At 50.3% G+C, this 8,529-nt stretch overlaps 1 non-coding gene across 1 annotated transcript; it reads right to left on the reverse strand.

Annotated features, from left to right (window-relative positions):
* Window positions 1-1,987: 1,987 nt before the first annotated feature.
* On the reverse strand, window positions 1,988-2,059 carry TRNAG-UCC. Its single transcript has one exon. It is a non-coding gene; the product is annotated as a tRNA-Gly (tRNA).
* Between the last annotated feature and the right edge of the window lie 6,470 nt (window positions 2,060-8,529).

Below are 8,529 nucleotides of genomic sequence, written 5' to 3' on the forward strand. Positions count from 1 at the left end.
AGGCTCATTTTCTCCTGGTGAGTGGGTCACATCCCCTCTGACTTGTGCAAATTATAGAGTCTCTGGCTTTTCCTAAATGCTGTGGGGCGATTTCCTGAGAAAGTGCAGGGGGAGGGAGAGCAGGAGGGGAACAGCAGAGAGAGTGAAGGCGAGAAATACAGGGGAAGGGGAGAGAAAGGGACCGGGATCACAAAGAAACACTCAGTGGCTGAAGCCAGGAGGTTGTCCCAGCTCAATCCTGCTCATCACAGGCGTTCAGTAGCAGGTTTCTTGATGCCTGACTCATTTGAATGGTTAAACCTTGCACTGATCACCAATTGATCCTGACTAATGAGCTGAGGGTAGTAGGGTTCTTGTCCCGGATCCAGGCTACACAGAACTAAAACCAGAATGTTTGCTATCTCGTTGGGAACCTCCAGGGGTACGGCGAGGATGCTCACACTGAGGGCAAAGCCAAGCCATCGTGATTTGTATTCGAATCAGTAAAAGAGACAGAAAAGCTCCAAACCACAGCAAGAATCCAGGACTGGGGCTATCGGTGGTGTCATTCTTTGCATATGAACTTGGGACTTATGTATTCACACCCCTCCTTGAGGACCTGGTGGTGAGAGACAGAGGACCAGCCCTGTCTCTGGCCAGGAACGGTCCAGGTTCCTCAATGCCCAAGATTGATGGTAGCTAACAACAGAGCTGAAAGGTCAGAGGATGCAAAGCAAACGCCCTCAACACGGTGGTTTGCCCTGTTCTAGGGCCTGAGCGCGGCCACGAATATTCATCCTCGTGCCCAGCCTTCCACGTCCAAATCTAACTTCCTCACCCTCACAATACTGGGGTGCACCTAGCCGATAGATTAACCTATCAATACATATTAATGCCAGTTAACTCGTTATCACGCACACCACCTATTGCTCAGGCAAGTTGCTGGTTTGACATCTGCCAACGATTCTATCCTCAAATATCCCAGCCCAGGGTCACTTCAGCATTCCTGCCATTGCCTGGTACTGTTAGGTTCCAACTCCTGTTACTGAGCAAACTACTCCTAGTTCCCCTAAATCTAAGGGTGACTGCAGGCCATGTAGCTATGCCAAGAGTCACAGGCCTACCACACGTATGCTAACTTGCTGAAGCTAATGTCTTTCAGGATACAGGCCTGTAGGTGCCTCCTGTTCCTGTTAAATATAATAAAGACTAAACTAGCCCTATAGGCTACAGTGTGACGGTTTGAACTTTTATTCTAGCAATCTGAGTTCAGCTATCAGTGGGATCTCAACATACCTGAGCTCTTCTCTCCGTCCTTTTTATTATTAATTATTATTATTTTGAAGGGCTTGGCTTAACCAGGATCTTCTGTTTACCTAATTGTGTGACAATTTTTGGTTTATTTTTCCCTTTACTCCCCTCTCCCTTTTGTTTACATCCTTATTTCTGTACCACAAGAGACTCTGCAGCACCAGAAACGGACACAAAAGTTTATATTTCGACTTTCTCCCCATCATGCGTGAGCAGGATACAAACACCTCCGCCAGCTGAAATTAAAACACGGAAGACAAGGAGCTACAGATGCACGTTCCCACGGTTTCTGACTTTCTCAAATGGCACACGCAGAGCCCTGTAAATCCACGGCTATCTGGGGCGGAGCAGGTGGTGGGGCAGGAAGTCTCGGGGGGAGAAGTGGAGGATGGATGGTGGTCCGGGGTTTGGCACGGCCCCGCGTCACTGGAGCTATTAGTGAAACCTTGCAAATCTGCGGACAATTTTTGCAGATTGTGGATACAAATTGTGTATCTGCGCAGGGCTCTAGACACAAGGATGACTCCTCCAGCTCAGGCTGTAGCCCTGTTCCTTGCATCCTCACCCCCACCCCACTGTGTCTTTAATCACCTGCTGGAATTTGGGACATAAATTCTCTGCTCATTGTGTTGACAATGGGATTATCGCACAATGTGACTGAAATTAAACCATTTCCAGAGAAAGAAAAAACAAACGCTGCATTGGCCGGGAATCGAACCCGGGTCAACTGCTTGGAAGGCAGCTATGCTCACCACTATACCACCAATGCATCTGCCAAGAATATCTCTGCCTCATGTCACATGTACTAACAAAATGACTCACTCCTGCACAGCTAATGAGCAGGGTGTGTGGGCTGGAGGCAGCCTGTCAGCTGTGAGCAGAGAGAGATTCCCAGAGTGCCTGAAAGATGGGGAGGGAGCTGCTACATCCCGGGGTGAAGGGTCACCCACCCCACCCTTCCCCTCAGAGAAGGGAAATGAAGATCAATCACCAGCATGACAAACTTGAGCGGAGACAGCTCCTTTTCAAGGAAACATTTGTGTTGGTCCCTGCTGCGTACAGAGGGGTTTGTTGCTGCTGCTGATTCCAATCCTTGGGGTCTGTGGGCATAAGCCCACAGGGCAACGAAAATGATTAGGGGGCTGGAGCACATGACTTACGAGGAGAGGCTGAGGGAACTGGGATTGTTTAGTCTGCAGAAGAGAAGAATGAGGGGGGATTTGATAGCTGCTTTCAACTACCTGAAAGGGGGTTCCAAAGAGGATGGATTTAGACTGTTCTCAGTGGTACCAGATGACAGAACAAGGAGCAATGGTCTCAAGTTTGCAGTGGGGGAGGTTTAGGTTGGATATTAGGAAACACTATTTCACTAGGAGGGTGGTGAAGCACTGGAATGGGTTACCTAGGGAGGTGGTGGATTCTCCTTCCTTAGAGGTTTTTAAGGTCAGGCTTGACAAAGCCCTGGCTGGGATGATTTAATTGGGAATTGGTCCTGCTTTCAGCAGGGGGTTGGACTAGATGACCTCCTGAGGTCCCTTCCAACCCTGATATTCTATGAGTCTATGATTCTATAATCACTTTGTCTTAAGGGTGTTTGTCACCTTCTCTGGGTGTTTGGTACATGGATGGAGGCAGCCCCCACTCCTGGGTCTCTCCTGAGGAAATAAAAGATTTTGTGCAAAATAACAAAACTTTTCTCCGAAAGGAGGGAAAGGAAATGGTCACACAAAAGCGCCAGGACACAAGGAATGTAACAATCGGATTCCTCTATGCGCAGTGACTCTGAGAAGTGATTTATCGACTCTCTCTTGTATTTGAAGCACTGTTTGGTTTCACCCTTGGTAACCTACAAGGCTGACACAATTTTATTGATTGTGACACTAGGTCTGAAGGATTCAATCATATTATTAAACAAATGTTAAAAATAGTCTGAACTTGAGCTCTCTGTCCTGACAGGCTAGTGTCCCCAATTTGGTTCCAAATGCTCTTCCAGAAACGCCCCAGGATCCCTGCACATGGCAGTGGGAGTGAAAGAAGAAATCCTCAGCACTGCCCTTTGCTCCAGGCTGGTTTTTCAGGGGGTCCCTGGGGCTGGAAGGGCGCAAGCTGAGGTCTGTTACCACGCTGGCCAACAATAAAACTTCTCTCTGCTCAGATCTAGCTTGTCGTAATGCCCCAGCCTGGTCCAATAATTTGCACTGAAGTTCAGCAAACGGGAGACCTGTCGTTTTTCAATTCCAGCCATTGTAGGGTTCTCAATCAGACCCGGACAGTGCTACCAGAACGCAACCAGTCAACTAATGGGGTGGAGCCTACAGACAGTATCCTGTTGATGATGCTAATTATGTAAATGGGGGAATGGTCCTGCTGTTGTGGGGAACTTTCCTGGCTTCTGCACTACAAAATCAGATAGGGGAAGGATCTGGGTCCTCGCTCCAATTCCCTTTCCCCAGAGTTGCAAGAGACAACAGTCTGTAACCCACTAACGCCCCTTTGACTGGCATTAGCTGACCACTTAACATGCAATGGTCTCATATAATATCCAACGCCTTATGATAAATCTAGCCCACCGTGTATTTAGCTGAGAGGCTTTCCCTGACTGGTAGCAGGCTGGCATTGAAAGTCTCCGCAGTGCGAGCGACTCTCCCTTCTCCTCTGTCCATGCAGGCCTCATTTTGGTGTCCCTGCACTAGAGGGCTGGGGTGAGTTCGGCACACGGAGCCAGGACTAAGAACAAGGAGTCCTTGTGGCACCTTAGAGACTAACAAATTGATTTGGGCATAAGCTTTCCTTGGCTTAAACCCACTTTGTCGGATGCATGCAGTGGAAAATACAGTAGGAAGATATATATACACAGAGGACATGAAACAACGGGGGTTGCCATACTAACTCTAACCAGACTCATCAATTAAGGTGAGCTATTATCAGCAGGAGAAAAAAAACTTTTGTAGATCCAGGAATGTGGCCTTGTGCATCCAAAAGCTCTGCAGCTGCCGCTCATCATCCCAAACCCGCATGCCGATGCGATCTCACCCGTGGGCGCTTGTTTCTCGGGCCCACAACTGGAGCGCCACCATCTGCAGCGGCTCCGGGAATGCCACCCACAAGCTTCAATTAATGGTCACTGTGTCCCCCAGCAATGTGCTCTGCACGGAATCGTCATCTCCCCCTACGTCTATTCGCGCGGCTCTGCAAATGCTGCAGGATCGTGTACCCTGGGCTCACAACGCTCGTAACAATAACGCAGCGCCGTGCGGGCTCCGTGCTGCTGTCAGAGACGGCAGACAATGAGTAGGGTGTGTGGGACTTAGGAAAAAAGGTGTGAAAATGATGGGAGATGTATAAAATGATGGGATGGTGAACATTGCATTATGGGAAGTTGATCCCACGCTTCCCCGTCACCCCTGTGCAACCTGTTTGGGCCCCGGCATGCGTTGCTAAAATTTTCCAAAATACAGTGCAGTGGACAGTTGCACGGTGGGATACCTACCCACAATGCGCCATATTCTGCATCACTACAAACGCTCCTGGGGAGGACACTCACCACCAGCACAAGGAGCCAAGTAGGCACACGCACAAGTGACATACTCACTGTGGTGACTGTTTGCTGACGGAACTTGAGTTAACGTAAGTCTGTCATGCAGATATGGCCTGAGGTGTCTGAATTGTTCGGTAGAGGTGACAGCAAAAGTATGAGGCTAGGCCAAGACTCACTCAGGTATTTAGACACCTACTTTTGTGGATCTGGGCCTCCTGCACCTTAAAGGTTCCGGAACAAAAAGGCACCTAAAAAGAACCTGATATAATTTATTTCTTTTTTTTTTAAATGTCATGACTTGAGGGTGTATAACGACGCATGATTTTTGAATTCTTGTGGTAGTCAACCAATCTTGGGGTTATGGCTGTGTATTCATTAGGTTGTGATCTTGGGGTTATGGTGTATTCATTAGGCTGTGAAGGCCAAAACTCTAACTGGGTTCAAAAAAGAACTAGACCAGTTCCTGGAGGACAGGTCCATCAATGGCTATTAGCCAAGATGCTCTGGGATGCAACCTCGTGATCTGGGTGTCTCTAACTCTGACTACCAGAAGTTGGAAGTGGACGCCAGGGGATGGATCGCTGGATGATTCCCTGTTCTGTTCATTCCCTCCAAAGCATTGGGCACTGTCGGAAGCCAGGTGGACCATTGGGTCTGGCGCAGTACGGCCGTTTGTATGTTCAGTAAAAATTACAGTAGATTTTTCCTTTTGAGAAGGATTTAATACAGGGGTCGGCAACCTTTCAGAAGTGGTGTGCCGAGTCTTCGTTTATTCACTCTAATTTAAGGTTTCGGGTGCCAATAATCCATTTTAACGTTTTTAGAAGGTCTCTTTCTATAAGTCTATAATATATAACTAAACTATTGTTGTATGTAAAGTAAATAAGGTTTTTAAAATGTTTAAGAAGCTTCATTTAAAATTAAATTAAAATGCAGAGCCCCCCAGACCGGTGGCCAGGACCCAGGCAGTGTGAATGCCACTGAAAATCAGCTCGCGTGCCGCCTTCGGCACACAGGCCATAGGTTGCCTATCCCTGGTTTACTAGGAGATCGTATACGGCCCTTAGTGAATATTTGGGAACCAAGTTCCACACACCAGCAGTGACGTGCGAAAAAGCACTAAGGGCTGGATTGAGAGGCAAAATAACAGTTGCAAAAGGCAACCCCCATTGGTGGATCATGCAAATGAAGAAGATTTGACACCAGGCCAGGAAAGCAGTCTGACTGGAAGTCACATGAGCCAATAGAATAAACATATGCTATAAAAAGAAAAATGTAGAATTAAGAATTCCAAATTAACAATCACAATTAAAACATGGGACGTGCTGTACTAGAAACACAGAGGTCATTGCTAAAACTTGGAGCAACTATCAGAGGGGTAGCCGTGTTAGTCTGGATCTGTAAAAAGCAACAGAGAGTCCTGTGGCACCGTATATGCTTCTGACGAAGTGGGCATTCACCCACGAAAGCTCATGCTCCAATACATCTGTTAGTCTATAAGGTGCCACAGGACGCTTTGTTGCTTCGAGCAACTATTTTCTTTTAATTTTTCCAACAAGTATTTGCTCTTAAAATACAAATTCAAGGGCACCCTGACATCTAGCTTCACTGGGGGGGGGAGGAAGGGCCGAGAGTAATAAAAATCACATTTTAAACAGGAACCCGAAGGAGCAAAAGGAGATTGAAACTGGCTGGCGGGGCAGGGAGCCACTCAGGGAGTCCCAGGGGCAGACTGGACAAGGTGGGAGCTGCTCGGAGACCCCAGGCAGACCCAGCACCTGCTCAGGCCTTCATTGAAACACCCCCAATGTGGGGCCCGGAGTTTTCGGGGTGTCGCTGTCTCCTGCAGCCCGAGAGGAGCCGCCAGTGTCTGGCGCTGGGGGGCCCTGCGCCTTTCCCGACCCCGCCCTGGGGAGCGGGGGCTGCGCTGCCCTTTGGGAGGGGAAATCAAACACCCCCCCTCCCGCGCCCCCGGTGTTTGCAAACGCTGCAGCCCGGCCCGGGTTTGCAGGAGGCGCAGGAAGGGGCTGGATGCAGCAGCCGGGGGCGGAGGCAGGAAAATCCTGCAGCAGCTCCGGGCGGGGCAATACGAGACGCTGCCCCCCCATGGGGTCCGTGCTGGGGGGGAGCCCGGCATTAACCCCTCCCTGCCCGGCCGGGGGGGCTTTCCCCAGCTGGGACCAGTCCTGGGCCGGAGCCCGCAGGTAATTAACAAAGGGGGGGGTGCAGATCCCCCCGCCCCTGGGAACCGGCCCCCTGGTTTATTCCCACCCCTGGGGCAGGCTCCGAGCTGCGTTCACAGCAGTAACCCGCTGCCCCCCCCGGCCCCCCCTCCAGCCAGGGGCTGCCCCAGAGGCGGGGGGGGGTCAGATGGGGCCAGAGACCGGGCCCCAGTGGGGTTCCCCTGGGTGTGTCTGGGGGTGGGTGGGGGGCCAGGAAGGGAGGGAGGCAGGCCGTGTGAACGAGGGGGGGGACCTGGCTCTGGGCCAGCAGTCAGGAGATAGCGAGGGGGGCAGGGGGGTTTCTCTCTGGTTTTGTCACTTCAGTCTCAGAGACTGAATCATTTCCCCTGAATTCTTCCCCCTTTTTTCTATCAAATATGGGGATCAAATCCATGTAGATCCCCCCCAACACACACACACACACACACACACACACACACACACACCCTTTTCTCTCCAGTGACTGTCCATGTCTCTATTCTCCTCAGGCTTTGCCTCGGTTTCTAATTCTCACACGCTAGATTAAAATCTCCTCGGCCTGGGGAAATTTTCCCACCCGTTTTATCTGCGGCCAATTGTCCTTGTTCCAGTGGGAAATTGTCACCCTGAGTCATTCCCCCAAACTGGAAGGGGGTTAGTGAAGGGAGCCTGGAGACGCGGCTGGCTCTGGGGTGGGACGGGGTGGCTGGTCGGTCTCTGCCAGTAACAGGGCCTGGGAGGGACACAGGAGGGGAAGGGAGAAGCGACTGTTCTCAGTGGAATAACCAGGCCCGGCAGCTGCCCCCCGCACCCCTCTGTCTCCCCAGTGCAGCGCCCCACAGCCACCAGCTGCCTGTCCCCTGCCCCTCCCATCCTGCTGCCCCCTCCCCAAGGCCAGGGAGCCTTCCTGGCCTTCTTAAAACACCTTCACAAAGGGCTCCCTGCTGCCCCTGGGACTGGCGGTGATGGAGGGGAACCGTCACTTTCTGGTGGTTTATTGTACAATCCGATACAATCCTTTCCCGCTTTCCCCTCTAATGATTGAATTTCCCTCTGCTCTTGGTGTTTTGATGTTATCTCAAACCCCTCACGTTTTTCTGCTTTCCTCTCACGTGTGACTACTGATCCCAAATACCTCCGATTCCCACCCTTCTCTTTCAGTACAGGATGTGGATACCCAATCTCGGATTTTGCTTGTTTTCTATGTAATTATGAAATATCAGTTAAAAATCCCCTCAGGTCTGGAGGTGTTTAAATGCGGTAACTTCTCCTTTTATTGGGGGGAACCTGTTGCCCTGCGTCATTCTCTATATTGGAAATTGCAAGGGTGATAAATTCCCCCATCATCACCTTTCCCCTCATTTGAGAATCATTTGTTTCCCCTCTGTCACAGTTAAAATGTTTACTGATGAAAGTGGCCCCATATTTACTACACGCCAAAGCTAGACGCTGCCCCCCCGATTAGGGGAACGGTGTCTGTTAGCTGCTAACAAGAAAGTT

Source organism: Terrapene carolina, unplaced genomic scaffold, assembly GCF_002925995.2.
Source record: "Terrapene carolina triunguis isolate 2854851 unplaced genomic scaffold, T_m_triunguis-2.0 Scaffold31801, whole genome shotgun sequence".
NCBI lineage: Eukaryota > Metazoa > Chordata > Testudines > Emydidae > Terrapene > Terrapene triunguis.